The sequence below is a fragment of the Schistocerca gregaria genome, chromosome 4 (genome assembly GCF_023897955.1).
Source record: "Schistocerca gregaria isolate iqSchGreg1 chromosome 4, iqSchGreg1.2, whole genome shotgun sequence".
In the NCBI taxonomy this organism is placed as follows: domain Eukaryota; kingdom Metazoa; phylum Arthropoda; class Insecta; order Orthoptera; family Acrididae; genus Schistocerca; species Schistocerca gregaria.
Window position 1 is genome coordinate 37,822,831 of NC_064923.1, and position 16,540 is coordinate 37,839,370.

The 16,540-nt window shown below is 39.3% G+C and overlaps 1 protein-coding gene across 8 annotated transcripts in view; it reads right to left on the reverse strand.

The window, feature by feature from the left end:
- The window catches only part of LOC126267302 (putative transferase CAF17 homolog, mitochondrial), a 64,744-nt gene that overhangs the window by 23,543 nt on the left and 24,661 nt on the right, over positions 1-16,540 (reverse strand). For 6 of the 8 annotated variants that reach the window (XR_007548983.1, XR_007548982.1, XR_007548980.1 and 3 more), the window contains one exon: positions 15,199-15,287. The exons of the other annotated variants lie outside the window; for them this stretch is intronic. The gene's annotated coding sequence lies outside the window, so the exon portion shown is untranslated. The remainder of the gene's footprint in view (positions 1-15,198; positions 15,288-16,540) is intronic. 8 annotated transcript variants of the gene reach the window in all.

The following is a 16,540-nucleotide window of genomic DNA, read 5'->3' on the forward strand; positions in this document are numbered from 1 at the left end:
TACACTTTATCACCACCTAATATGTATGCACAGATTTACAGGTGGTTACAACTTCCACACATGGATGATGTGTCTATCAATTTTCTTAGTTCCACTGCTAGATGGCTGTCACATTAAACTTGTACAATGAAATCATTCATAGACAGGTTTACTACATACTTTACAAAGAAATCATTACAATCTGTACAACATTTAGCAGCATATGACTGGCAGAAAGCAAACAGTATCTTTTCCATTTCTTTTTTCTTTTTTTTTTAAACATGAAATCGATAATGTCCATTTCCATAATTTTTAGTACGTCTCCGTAACTCCCTAATGAAGGTGATAAATCTATAATAATTACAGACAATCCATACTAGTTGGCAGCTATGACGTAGCACTGTATGAAATCTTATCAAAATCTGCAGTTTTTTTGAAAGTGGTGCTTCAAAGATTCAGAAAGGTAAATACCTGGGTGTAAACACTGTAGAAATATGAAATGGAATGATCACATACGCTCAGTCATAGGCAAAGCAGATGGCAGACTTGGGTTCACTGGTGGATTTCCAATGAAATACAATAAGCCTACAAAGGGGATTTCTTACGAAATACTGGTGTGACCCATTCTAGAGTACTGCTCAAGTGTGTGGAAGCCATACCACATAGCATTGACAGCAGATATTTAATGTATACAGAGAAGGGCAGAACAAATGATCACTGTTTTGTCTCACCCATGGGACAGTGTCATGGAGATGCTGCACAAACTGAATTGGCAGACACTAGAAGATAGATACAAAGTATCCTAGGAAAACCTACTTGCAATGTTTCAAGACTCACCTTTAAATGATGAATCTATAAATATTCTACAACCCTATACATACTCTCCTGCACAAGGACAAGATTAGATTAATTACAGTGTGTGCAGACACATTTAAACTCTCATTCTTCCCAGGTTTCACACCCAGAACGGAATGGGAAGATGCCTTAATAATCGGTGTAATCGGATGTACCCTCTGATATCCACTGCACAGTACTTTGCAGCATATGGGTGTAGATGTATAAACAGGTCTATAGATCCTAAGAACTGTTATAAATCAGTCATAGCATTTTGGTGCCTCTCAACGGGCTTTCACAAGAAGTGTGTTTTTATATACTTCCAGCTGGCAAGCTACTGTTAACAAACACACAGATCACTACATTGTCAGTGTGCTAATAATGCAGATAAGTTCTACTTTATTTGTGGTGCAATTACATTTGCTTCATAGCAATAATCAATTACATCACCTATTTAAAGAAAGGCATATTTACCGTATTTTGACTATGAGACAGGAGACCAGGACATGGGGTGCACTACACATTCATCAAACCCCAAAGTGGTTTGGAGGGCGATTACCAATCATCACTGATGACTTATTTCTGTGTAATTCCCATTTTTTTAAAAATGAGTCTCCCTGAACAAAAATACCTCTACAACTTCCCCTGTACCTTATGACAAGGTACATCATCTTTCTGAACCAAGAAGTGAACTGTAACGAATGTTTAACTCAAGGTGAAAATCCTTTCAGTCCAAGAAATGTAAACTTCTCTCTTAAAGCATGTCGTCCTGGATACATATGATGACGCATGGAAAGTTCAATGATTTCATTGGGAGTCTAGAACATTTTACAAATAAGGAAAACTTTTGGCATTACATTTGAAACAGTGAAATTATCTATGACTCTGCCAAAGTGTCTACATTTTGAAACAGAATTAAAGATTTGGAGAAGTTCTTTAAAACTGAATGACCTCTCATACTGCAAAAATATAGATTCATAGTCCTGATCTGTGGAGATCCTTCACTGATGCTTTGAAGATAAGTCTTAACCCTGTAACTGCTATGGATGTGTTAATGTGCACACCTTTGTACTTGTCCCTGTGTGCTCTGAACGTGTTTATGTGCACCACCAGTCCTTCTACCTGGTACTCTGAACGTGTCTATGTGTAGACACATTCAGAGTACCAGGTAGAAGGTGCGCGTAAATAAGTTCAGAGCATACAGGAACAGATACAAAGACACGCACGTTAACACGTCCAGAGCAGTTAAAGGGTTAAAGCCGTACTTTTACACAACAGTACCAACACAAAAGAAATTACTCCAGTCATATTTGCTATGATACAAGAGGAAAATGTGTCGGGGTTTCAAAGCTATTGCCATATTACTAGGTCCGTACACCTGATGCACCTAGCACAGTTGTTTCTTGTGCAAGAGGAAACCACTGTGCTTGTGACAGACATTACTTGCAGAAAAGTCAGCCACAGAAAGAGGTTTTAACTCCTTAAAATGTTGTGCGTGGACTATCAATGTATCCAATCAAATATTTTGTTCTGGCACTACACATAAGACTGTGATTTCTGAAGGTTATTATTTTTTTTATTTATTTAAATTTAAATGGCTCTGCATTCATTTATTTACATCAAAAATTCCCCAGGTTCAGTTCGAAAAAACTTACATACAGATGTGCGGATGGATATGTGTGGGTGTGCAGGTGTACACCTGTCCCTTTATCCCCTTAAGGTAAGTCTTTCCACTCCCGGGATTGGAATGACTCCTTACCCTCTCTCTTAAAACCTACATCCTTTCATCTTTCCCTCTTTTAATCTCTCTTTATATTCGATGAATTATTCTGATACAATTCTACCCTTGAATGACGTTTACAAAATTTCTATCTTCATACTCGCAGAATCCATGCGCAAAATAGTTTCATACAATAGCTATGCCATGAGCGCATAATGATTCTTTGTAGTACTCTCTCTGGCGGTTGTTAAAAAAAAAGCTTCCGAGATTGTCTTCGTGCCGATTAGCGTCAGCTTTGTTTGAAGAACTGTAATCTGATTATTGAGATTTATGACGGAAGATAACTGATACGAAATTGTACGATATATTGCTCCTTCACACAAAAGGTGTGTATTTAACATTTGATAATTAATGATATTCATCGATATATTGCGTAGTTGTTAATCAGAAGGGAACTTCCGAAAGACTGGATACGAACCTGCATTTAATAATCCAAGAGCTCCATTACTACTTCTGAAGGTTAAACTTCATCAAAGCCAAATATCCGCTTGATCTGAGGTTTCCCGACTGATTATACAATACTCCCAAAATTATGAGGCATTTTATTTGTACAAATTAGCAGACTGCCGCAAAGCATGAGCTTGCAGAGAAGAATCATCACCTGATTTCATTCTAACAAGTAAAATTTCTGAATCATTTTGAATGACTGAGCTATGACTGTGTTTCCTATCATGAATGATGGATTGCTCGAACGAATTGAGAACTACATAGATAGGAGGAAAAATTGCAGTGGCGCCAGTGTGACAGGACTCTCTTGGATTGTTATATAATATAAGTATTTTATGTTTCATGAAAACCATCGAGAACGAGAGGTAACTAATCTGAATAGATTCGGTGCCCATAGTAAAAGATTGCTCATACCAAGAAACAATTTCAACTATTGGACAACACTCAGACTACAGAACAAGGCCAGAGAAATCTAATTGTTTTAATCCTGTAGTTAAAATAGTTTGAAATCAATTTAGAAAGAACTTTTTTCCAGATAGTAGTTAGATTGTAGAACTGTATATTGTGTGATTTTCATATTTGGACATTGAACTTTATACTATCTGTGAAGTAATTTCAAAATTAAGTGTGTCTACGACAGTAAATTTGAAACTGTATTTAGTAATTGGAACCTGATATTGACAGTTATTTAATGGTATTGACTAGAGCGACATTTAAAATGTCACTGAATCAACAACGAGACGTGCAACAGCCTTCAGTTGTTTGCACAGAAGCAGAGGCCACAGATAGCAATCCTGAGACTGTTGTGGCTAGCGGTAGCAATATAAATAATCCTGCTGGTTCAGAAAACATTCATACAACAGCTGATCAGAGTGTTGTCGACACATTAGTTGTTGTTATGCAACAGATGTCTAAACTAGCCGAAGGCCAAGCGGAGGTAAAATGAGACTTATCCGTTACACAAAATGAACTCCAAAATCAATTAGCCGAAAATCAAACACAATTACAAAATCAATTAAAAGCAACCTTTACCGAATTACATCAGAGATTAAATACCCAGACACAGGAAATAAAAGAACAGGCAGTAAGGACCGAACGGAATTTTATTGCGCAAATTGAGCAGGTCTGCCAACAATGCCAGGAAAACAATAGTAAATTAAAAGCGGAACTAACCGAATATGTATCCATCAAAATTGTCACGATACAAAAACAAGTAGAATTGTTTCCTCAAGTAATACAAGCTCAAGAGGACATACAGTGTTCCGTAGCTATGATACCAGAGATTATAGAATCCCAAGATAATCTAAAGCAGCAATTTGACGAAGTGAAGGAAAAACAGGAGACAGTGGAACATAGAATGGATGTACTTGCGGGAAAGTTTTCAGAAATGACACTAGAGTGGCACAATTTTCCTTCGGAAACCATAGAAGAAACTGTGAAAGTAGCTTTACAGTCAATTTCGGAAAGTTCCAAAACGAATTTTTTCAACAAAGGGTTAAAGGAAGTTCATGAACAACTTGGCGAAGAATTCTAGTGTTGGAAAGAAAATATCAAAAGATCACTAAATCTCTTGCAGGGGGATTTAGAAACAGCGAGAAGTAGGAAACAAAATTCTCAATCTGCGCATGACATTCCGTCCACGTCAAGATCCGATGTACACAGAACTGGAACGTCACAAGTTAGATTCGATATAAAGGATAGCCACAGGGAAAAGTATGAAAAGGATGATTTTTGGAATCGTAGGACCGTTGAGGAGAAGATGATTAAACAGAGACAGTTTCAAAGCTTTAACCCTGACAAAAACAATGTTCATCCTGTAGTCTTTATTCGAAGTTTCAGAGGTCTATTTCCACGATCTAGGACAGAATGGCAAAAGATTAGTTTTGTATCTGGATATATACAAGGACCAGGAGCATTGTGGACATCCGAACAAACATCTTCTTGTAAATGTTCTAAAAAATTTGAGCAGGCTTTTCTAGCAAAATATTGGTCTGCTGGAATACAAGAAAGACTTAGGCATGAAGTATTATATCCTGGGCCTTTCTCATTTTCTAGAGATATTTTGAGAAATACATTAATAAATCTTTGTATTGAGATGTACTGATTCCTTTGCCAGAAATACTTAGGATACTGAAGTCCAGACTACCCACCAGTATAAGAAATCAGCCGTTATATATAAATGATAAGGATATAGTCATTTATGACTACACTTGATCATATTGATATAATTGAGGAGGACAATAAAAGGGCAAGAGAAATGTCATATCAAAGAAGGGTAATAGAAGCGAATCCGATTGCAACTCGAATGGGAATGGCAGTAATGGTAGCAGTAACAATAATCATAACCAACTACACTCTCCGAGGAGACTTAGAAATGGACAAAATGCAAACAATAATTATTACCATAATGGAAACTTTAGTAATGGTGCAGCGAGGGGATATTTTAGGAACAATAGGAATTTTAATCGATATAATCCAATGTATGGCAACACAGGACAGTTCTACCAGCACCAGCAGAACAACAACATCATTACACGAAAAAAGCAAGACAATATAGACAGAATTCACCACAACAACCGATAATCACTGAAGTAGCTGAAGAGACAAATACCAATCGAACCAACAATCAGTCAAACTAAACATGACCGCATCGTGCCCTGGAGGAGCGGTCAGGGGATGTGTTAGGGGCGAAACAGTAAACAATTATTAAGATATAATGATGGTGAGCTGTTGACTGAAGAGTTAACAAAGGATTTAATAACGTGTCATAATGACAGATCGAGTGTTCCGGTATCGGAAGTATTTGTTGAAATAGAGGAAGTTCCAAAGAATGTGATATTAGACACCGCCGCTTCCACCAATGTCATCTCAGGTGCTCTTTTTAGGAGAATTATTAGGAAGAAGAAGGTACCAATTTTGCCGGTACAGAACTGCAAAATCATCGGAGCTGTTGGAGCACGCTCTCCCAATGTCAAAATACAAACACAATTAGAGATGAAAATGGGAAATGTAGCAATAAAATGCACATTCCTTGTAGTGGAGAAGTTATTAGTGGACTGTATTCTTGGTATTGGGAGTATGCAGGAGTATGATTGTCAGATTGATTTTTTGGAAGGAATAGTTAAATTTAGATTACATGGAGAAGAGATATCACTGGATTTAAATAGAAAGGAAACTGTGAATGAGAAATATTGCCGCGGTGCCATAATTCAATTAATTGACACGGCAAACGATCGTTGGAAGGAGCTTTCAAAGGATTTGATACAACAGGAAGACTTTAACCAAACAACAATGATAAAAGCTAGTGAATCATATCAGCTTACCAGAGAACAAAGGCAGCAGCTTCATTATTTGTTAGAGGCATATGAAGAGATTTTTGATGAGAAACCACGAATTGTTAAAGGGTATATTTGGCACCTACAAGTGAAGCCACATCAGACTTACTGTTACACGCACTATCCGATCCCCTGGTGTTTAAAACAATCTGCTCAAAGGGAGATAAATAGAATGTTAGAATGGAACGTGACTGAGCCATCAACTAGTCAGATTGAAAAGAACTTCTGGATAAACCATCTGTCAAAGTATGAAGACCACAATTTAAAATTGGAGGAAAAGATTCGACACGCATTTGTCGATTTAACTAAAAAGGCAATACAACGGAAATTGACATATGATAAACGGATTCACCGGATTCAGACATTTCATCTTGGAGAAAAGGTTTTATTGAGGCGACACATCTATTCCTCGAAACTGATGAAGAACATAAAGAAATTGAATCTTATTTATAGCAGACCATATGTTATTGTAAATATACCAAATCCTGGATCATATTTGTTGGCATATCCCGTATCGAAAAGAATAAAGGGATTATTCCCGCATAATGATATTAAGAAATTTTTTGAAGGATCGGAGATCTGTGATACCAAATATGGAGAAGAATTTAAAGTGGAATTTGACTGAGTCAAATGTGTATATGAATATCAAGAAGTTTATGTTGTCTAGAGGGTAAGAGACAGGGAGATTACTCCTGTGATAGGTTAAGAGACAGTGAGATTACTCCTGTGATAGTTTAGCACAAAATGTTTAGATAGATAGAAGAAATTGTTAAATACTAGTGTTTTTAAATGTGGACTATGAGCAGAAGCCAGAGTGATATACAATGAAAGTGCATCTACATTCCCCCAAGACACTGCATTTACATGAGAATTGTGTGTGGAACTTGGACAGTGTGGGATATGTAGGTAAATACGCTGTGTGTATGATGTGCGCTGTTCGAGCGAGAAAACAAATGAACTGTGAAATGGAGCAACAGTCGATAATGTCACTGCTGCAAACAATTGAAGAAACTCTCTGGTAGCGTGAGAGAAAATTATTATAATTATCAGATTTTGACATATGCCCTCTCTACCAGGAGAATTAATTTAAGAATTTTAATTAACATTTTAAGAATAGCAGTTTGTGTGTTTCATATTATGGACTAAGTTGTTGAAATATATTTCCATAAATGTTCATGAAAGAATGAAGAAGATTCTGCAAGTGGCTGATTTGTTAAATGAACGTATGTCATCATTAATGATATTTATTTGCAGGTGGATCTATAAATCAATTAATTATAAGAATAATGAAAATTTTTCAGAGGTTTTTTTCTAGAAATTATTCCCTTTGTGGAGTCAGTGTCATATGCCTATGTTCAAAATTTTTCATCAGGTGTAAACTTAAATTTTATCCATAATTTCGTAATTGAAAGCAAACCTCAGACATATTCAATGCTCTACTTCCACCTGCACTATAACAAAACGAAGATTAGAAAAAAAAAAAAAAATTGAGAGGAATACATTCGATATGAGCTACAACAAAATTTGAATGCCCACAGTCTATTTGGAAATCTTGTGGATAATCAGCAGTTGTAATGCAAAACAACTTTGGTATTGAGGACTTAAAAAAATCGCAATTGTCAAGACTGATGGATGTTCCAGTCTAGTACAGATGGAAGAATATAAGAATCCACTCCAATTTTGAGTTCAACGATGAAATATGGACTTTGTTGCCTTAATCCACTCTCTTCCAGGAATTTATTCAGTCAGAACCATTTCTTATTCCACTTTAAACCTGTTCCATGTTCACGTCCCTGACCATTTGTTCCTGAGATAATCTTGCTGTGTCTACGGCACGTTACCAGCTTCTGTCCTGTACCATAAGCCATCACCTGTCCTCCGTGCCGCCTCCACCAAACGCTGTGCGTCACCTACCTGCTGTCCGTACCCAGTGTTCCTGTTCCATCGACTTCACAACGAGATCGCCGGCTACATCATTGAAGGAAGAATTTTGAAAATTTTTTTTGGAGCACTATTGTAAATTTTTTTTGTCTATGAGGCACTTTTCCTTTGATCTAATCTGTGGAGCTTCTATATATTTCAAAATTACTGGATTTAGGCTTTCCTCTCTTCTTTAATACCTGAGCTGGGGTCTATTCTTCCGGCTCTAGGGTTTCCCTGTGAAGGCCAGTTCCCAAATGGGTAGACCATTTTCGTAATTACAACAATCTACATATTCCCTGGTTATGTACTCAGGACGCGGGTATACCCCGGTACATGTGAAAGCTACAGCTTAGGTATTCTCGTAACTTACTGCCTTAACATGATACCCATACTCTCTACAGTAAAATTCTATTAATTCAAAATATTCCTCTTTTGAATAAACAACCCAACAAATTTTTCCTGTTAGCTCGCAAAGTGTATTATCATTAACATTGCTCGCTGCGAGGGGCAATTGTAATATCTCTTTATATTCGATGAATTATTCTGATACAATTCTACACTTGAATGACGTTTACAAAATTTCTATCTTCATACTCGCAGAATCCATGCGCAAAATAGTTTCATACAATATCTATGCCATGAGCGCATAATGATTCTTTGTAGTACTCTCTCTGGTGGTTGTTAAAAAAAAAAAAAAAGCTTCCGAGATTGTCTTCGTGCCGATTAGCCTCAGCTTTGTTTGAAGAACTGTAACCTGATTATTGAGATTTATGACGGAAGATAACTGATACGAAATTGTACGATTAAAAAGATTCCAAGACTTACCAAGCGGGAAAGCGCCGGTAGATAGGCACAATGAATAAAACACACAAACACACACACAGAATTTCGAGCTTTCGCAACCGGCGGCTGCTTCGTCAGGAAAGAGGGAAGGAAAAGGAAAGATGAAAGGATGTGGGTTTTAAGGGAGAGGGTAAAGAGTCAATCCAATCCCGGGAGCGGAAAAACTTACCTTAGGGAGAAAAAAGGATAGGTATATACTCGAGCGCGCGCACACACACACACACACACACACACACACACACACACACACACACACACACATCCATACATACACAGACACAAGCAAACTCTTTGCCTTTACAAATGTCTGCTTGTGTCTGTGTACATGCGGATGGATATGTGTGTGTGTGCGCGAGTGTACACCTGTCCCTCTTTCCCCCTAAGGCAAGTCTTTCCGCTCCCGGGATTGGAATGACTCCTTAACCTCTTCCTTAAAACTCACATCCTTTCGTCTTTCCCTCTCCTTTCCTCTTTCCTGAAGAAGCAACTGTCGGTTGTGAAAGCTATAAATTCTCTGTGTGTGTTTGTGTGTTTTATTTATTGCGCCTGTCTACTGGCGCTTCCTGCTTGGTAAGTCTTGGTATCTTTGTGTTTAATATATATATTAAAAACAAAGATTCCAAGACTTACCAAGCGGGAAAGCGCCGGCAGACAGGCACAATGAACAAAACACACAAACACACACACAGAATTACTAGCTTTCGCAACCGATGGTTGTTTCTTCAGGAAGGAGAGGGAAAGACGAAAGGATGTGGTTTTTAAGGGAGAGGGTAAGGAGTCATTCCAATCCCGGGAGCGGAAAGACTTCCCTTAGGGGGAAAAAAGGACAGGTGTACACTCGCACACACACACACACACACACACACACACACACACACACACACGCACACACACACACACACACACATATCCATCCGCACATACACAGACACAAGCACCCTCCACCTCAAAAAACTATCCAATCTCCTGGTTTCCCACCTCCGGAAAGGCAACTCACTCACCCTCCACAACCTTTCCAACAAACCTCAACCTCCTCTCATTGCACACAGACCCTGTCTCTCCCATCTACTCAATCTCCCACTTCCAGCTCCACTACCCCCAACACCTCAAAATTCTAGTCAACACAATCTGGAACAACACCCCAATTCAGTAGTTAACCTTTCCTCCAAACCTCTCTCCCAATCCGAAACCTCTGTCCTATCCAAAGGCCTCACCTTCAGCCCCACTCCCAGGTTCAACCAAACTGCCCTTGTCAAAGATTTACTGTCCTACACTCGTAGTCTCTGCTGGAAATATCACTTTGCCACGAAGAAAAAGAATCCTGATCCCACTCCTAATGATCCAACTCCCCAAGACACTATCCAAATTGAACCCTGCCTGGAACAGTTCCGTCCTCCATCACAGCGGGACCCACCTCCTCTTCCTCAAAATCACCCTCTCCAAACCTTCCAGGAATTTCTCACTTCCAGCCTTGCCTCTCAATCTTTCTTGAAAAACCTTAATCCTACTCCCAACATCACCACAGCTGAAGCCCAGGAGATCCGTGATCTGAAAGCTGACCGATCCATCATCATTCTTCCAGCTGACAAGGGTTCCACGACTGTGGTACTTGATCGTCGGGAGTATGTGGCTGAGGGACTGCGTCAGCTTTCAGACGACTCTACATACAAAGTTTGCCAAGGTAATCCCATTCCTGATGTCCAGGCGGAGCTTCAAGGAATCCTCAGAACCTTAGGCCCCCTACAAAACCTTTCACCTGACTCCATCAAACTCCTGACCCCACCGACACCTCGCACTCCTACCTTCTACCTACTTCCTAAAATTCACAAACCCAAAAATCCTGGCCGCCCCATTGTAGCTGGTTACCAAGCCCCCACAGAACGTATCTCTGCCTACGTAGATCAACACCTTCAACCCATTACATGCAATCTCCCATCCTTCATCAAAGACACCAACCACTTTCTCGAACGCCTGGAATCCGTACCCAGTCTGTTACCCCCGGAAACCATCCTTGTAACCATTGATACCACTTCCCTATACACAAATATCCCGTACGTCCAGGGCCTCGCTGCAATGGAGCACTTCCTTTCACGCCGATCACCTGCCACCCTACCTAAAACCTCTTTCCTCGTCACCTTAGCCAGCTTCATCCTGACGCACAATTTCTGCACTTTTGAAGGCCAGACATACCAACAATTAAAGGTAACAGCCATGGGTACCAGGATGGCCCCCTCGTATGCCAACCTATTTATGGGTTGCTTAGAGGAAGCCTTCTTGGTTACCCAAGCCTGCCAACCCAAAGTTTGGTACAGATTTATTGATGACATCTTCATGATCTGGACTCACAGTGAAGAACAACTCCTGAATTTCCTCTCCAACCTCAACTCCTTTGGTTCCATCAGATTCACCTGGTCCTACTCCAAATCCCATGCCACTTTCCTTGATGTTGACGTTGACCTCCATCTGTCCAATGGCCAGCTTCACACATCCGTCCACATCAAACCCACCAACAAGCAACAGTACCTCCATTATGACAGCTGCCACCCATTCCATATCAAACGGTCCCTCCCCTACAGCCTAGGCCTTCGTGGCAAGCGAATCTGCTCCAGTCCTGAATCCCTGGACCATTACACCAACAACCTGAAAACAGCTTTCGCATCCCGCAACTACCCTACCGACCTGGTACAGAAGCAGATAACCAGAGCCACTTCCTCATCCCCTCAAACCCAGAACCTCTCACAGAAGAACCCCAAAAGTGCCCCACTTGTGACAGGATACTTCCCGGGACTGGATCAGACTCTGAATGTGGCTCTCCAGCACGAATACGACTTCCTAAAATCCTGCCCCGAAATGAGATCCATCCTTCATAAAATCCTCCCCACTCCACCAAGAGTGTCTTTCCGCCATCCACCTAACCTTCGTAACCTCTTGGTTCATCCCTATGAAATCCCCAAACCACCTTCCCTACCCTCTGGCTCCTACCCTTGCAACCGTCCCCGGTGTAAAACCTGTCCTATGCACCCTCCCACCACCACCACCACCTACTCCAGTTCTGTAACCCGGAAGGTGTACATGATCAAAGGCAGAGCCTCGTGTGAAAGCACCCACATGATTTACCAACTGACCTGCCTACACTGTGACGCTTTCTATGTGGGAATGACCAGCAACAAACTGTCCATTCGCATGAATGGACACAGGCAGACAGTGTTTCTTGGTAATGAGGATCACCCTGTGGCTAAACATGCCTTGGTGCACGGCCAGCACATCTTGGCACAGTGTTACACCGTCCTAGTTATCTGGATACTTCCCACCAACACCAACCTATCTGAACTCCGGAGATGGGAACTTGCCCTTCAATATATCCTCTCTTCTCGTTATCCACCAGGCCTCAATCTCCGCTAATTTCTAGTTGCCACCACTCATACCTCATCTGTCTTTCAACAACATCTTTGCCTCCACACTTCCGCCTTGACTTACATCTCTGCCCTTACTCTTTGCCTTTAAATATGTCTGCTTGTGTCTGTGTATGTATGGATGGATGTGTGTGTGTATGTATGGATGGATGTGTGTGTGTGTGTGTGTGTGTGTGTGTGTGTGTGTGTGTGTGTGTGTGTGTGGGCGCGCGCGCGAGTATATACCTATCCTTTTTTCCCCCAAGGTAAGTCTTTCCGCTCCCGGGATTGGAATGACTCCTTACCCTCTCCCTTAAAACTCACATCCTTTCATCTTTCCTTTTCCTTCCCTCTTTCCTGACGAAGCAGCCGCTGGTTGCGAAAGCTCGAAATTCTGTGTGTGTGTTTGTGTGTTTTATTCATTGTGCCTATCTACCGGTGCTTTCCCGCTTGGTAAGTCTTGGAATCTTTGTTTTTAATATATTTTTCCCATGTGGAAGTTTCTTTCTATTTTATTTATATTATATATATATATATATATATATATATATATATATATATATTAAAAACAAAGATTCCAAGACTTACTAAGCGGGAAAGCGCCGGCAGACAGGCACATGAACAAAACACACAAACACACACACAGAATTACGAGCTTTCGCAACTAGCAGTTGCTTCGTCAGGAAAGAGGGAAGGAGAGGGAAAAATGAAAGGATGTGGGTTTTAAGGGAGAGGGTAAGGAGTCATTCCAATCCCGGGAGCGGAAAGACTTCCCTTAGGGGAAAAAAAGGACAGGTGTACACTCGCGCGCGCACACACACACACACACACACATATCCATCCGCACATATATATATATATATATATATATATATATATATATATATATATATATATATATATATATTTCTCCTTCACACAAAAGGTGTGTATTTAACATTTGATAATTAATGATATTCATCGATATATTGCGTAGTTGTTAATCAGAAGGGAACTTACGAAAGACTGGATATGAACCTGCATTTAATAATCCAAGAGCTCCATTACTTCTTCTGAAGGTTAAACTTCATCAAAGCCAAATATCCGCTTGATATGAGGTTTCCCGACTTATTATACAACGCTCCCAAAATTACAAGGCATTTTATTTGTACAAATTAGCAGACTGCCGCAAAGCACGAGCCTGCAGAGAAGAATCATCGCCTGATTTCATTCTAACAAGTAAAATTTCTGAATCATTATGAATGACTGAGCTATGACTGTGTTTCCTATCATGAATGATTGATTGCTCAAACGAATTGAGAACTACATAGATAGGAGGAAAAATTACACTCTCCTTCCCTCTTTCCTCATGAAGCAACCGCGGGTTGTGAAAGCCTGAAATTTGTGTGTGTGTGTGTGTGTGTGTGTGTGTGTGTGTGTGTGTGTGTGTGTGTGTGTGTTTTTTATTGTTTTTATTGTCTCTATCAACATACCAATGCTTTCATTTGGTAAATTACAGCTTCTTTGTTTTTAGACATATTACATTAAATATATTCACACTTGCAAATAGGGACAACCAACAGCTGTAGAATGACATGATGACAATGCAAATTTGTGCCACATCATGACTCGAACCCGGACTTCGCGCTTATCGCAAGCAAGGTGACTTACCATTTGTCTATCTGAGCATGGCTCGCAGCCTGACCCACTCTTCCATACATCGTCAACCACGCCATGAGTTGTGCACAGATAGCCAAATGGTAAGGCAACCGCTTGAGGGAAATCCGGGTTTGAGTCCTGGATGGGTACAAATTTTCGTTGTTGTCATTCCATTCTACAACTGATAGTTGCCCTTATTCGCAAGTGCAAATACATTTAATGTATTTCATAGCGGCTGTAGTCACTGCAACACCTGCATGCCAGTCCCAGGGAACTCTGCATCATAATCAGAATAAAACAGGCACTGCAATATCATATCATCTTTACAGTGAGTAGCAACCTATCCTTTTCAGAAGCACTGATATTCCAAACAGGACTTACCATTGTTTTATTAATTAAATATGATTACATCTTCCACTGCTCTTTGTTCCTTTGTCCTTTTGTTCATTTTTTTGTGTCTACTTGTAATTTCTGACATGCACCTCTCAATTACCTTCAGGTTTGGTATAGTTTTCACACTTAAAAGTCCAAGGCCTTTTGCCAGGAGAAAAAACAATGATACTGATTGCAAACTTTCCTTTTCAGACACAATGAAGAATTCATTATAAAAACCTATTTAGTTTACTAAAACCACTCCAAGCTACCTTTTACTCATACATTTATGTCTTCCTCTATACGTCCAGCTGTCTTCCTCAGGAGCTCTAAATAGAAAAACTTAATCTGTAACCTATTAGTTTATTGTTAATTTGTATTTTTTTTTACTGTATATTACTTTTTAGTTTTATTATCCCTGATTCTCAAACCCCTGCCTAATCACCCACTAACCCTTCTACCCCCCACCCCCCTCCCACCACCACTCTCTCTCTCTCTCTCTCTCTCTCTCTCTCTCTCTCTCTCTCTCTCTCACACACACACACACACACACACACACACACACACACACACACACACACACAAATTGATTGAGACTGTCATGATATCCATTTTAGCAAAGTATATCTCAATATGAACAAAAAATTCAACATACCCACGGAAACAAACACTATTACATTAGTTTCCTATTATTTCTTGATGACAACAGGAGAAATCTACTTGTTTGTCCTCCTGAAACAGCATCTGTAGAATAAAAGAGGAAAATCATATACAATTTGTTAACATAATCAGCATCACACAACTTACTCTTGTTGGGATACATATAATAATTTTAAACACAAACAGACTCAAAGACTGAATGCATTGGCAGAGTAGGAGAGGGCTCATAGTTTACCGAAATTACAATTCTTAGACAAGAGCCCCACAGACAATTTGAATTACTGTCAATGTTGAACAAGACACATATTACTTCTGTGTAAAACTTCATACACTTTAGAATATCCCTGTCATTTAAGGTTTAAATTACATGTGTGCTTTATGTAACTCAAGCCATTTCGTAATTTTATCTCCATGTGAAAATTCAACACATTAAATACACTCTAAAAAAAATAGAAAGAAAGAAAGAAAACTAAGACTGGGAATATAATTGCAAAATCGTACAAATTATTACTCTGTAAATGCATCTCATTATGGGCCTAAAAACCAAAATTTCGGCAGGTGCACATGAAGCATCAGTGTGATTAAAAATAAATGCTTCATATATTGTGAAGGAAATCATCAACAACGAATAAGTGTTTTTCCAGAGATTTGAAATTCCAACACTGATATCACTATCCACAAAAGCACTACACTGTTGATAGTTTATGCTTCAATTAAATCACAAAATTATTTCAGGCAAATTAGGAGGTTTAGGAATTCACAGGAGGGGAGAAATGTGGTTCAAATCATATTTCCAATACTGAACAAAGGTTGTAAAAATCACATCGGTTCATTTTTATCATAAAATGAAAAGCATTTGATACAGTAGAGCTATACAGTGATGTTTCAGATCCTTTGCATTCCTTGTACATGAATGGTATACTGGTCTCAGGACAGTTCTGGAAATTCTCATTGTTCATTGATGATGACGGTGTAACAGTAAGCAACACAACAGAATTTTGGTATACAACTACTGCTCAAGTGAAACTGATTTGATGCAAACAGGTTGAGACTTAATGTAAATGAAACAGATGGCATCTGAAGTGTGAGAAAACTTTGCTCTAATAAAATGAAACCACAAAAATATTGCTGGAAAGAAACAAACAACAGTAGTAATTACAGACACACGAATGAAACTTAAAAGTCCTTCATTCCTGAGTGAATGAACTCACTGAGTAAATAATATTATTTATATTGGCATTAAATAAAGGTCATGCAAAAGCTGTTGTAGCCATACTGATTCATAAAAACTAGAAACTGAGGATTTTGAATTACAGCTTCATTAATGAGGGGTATGT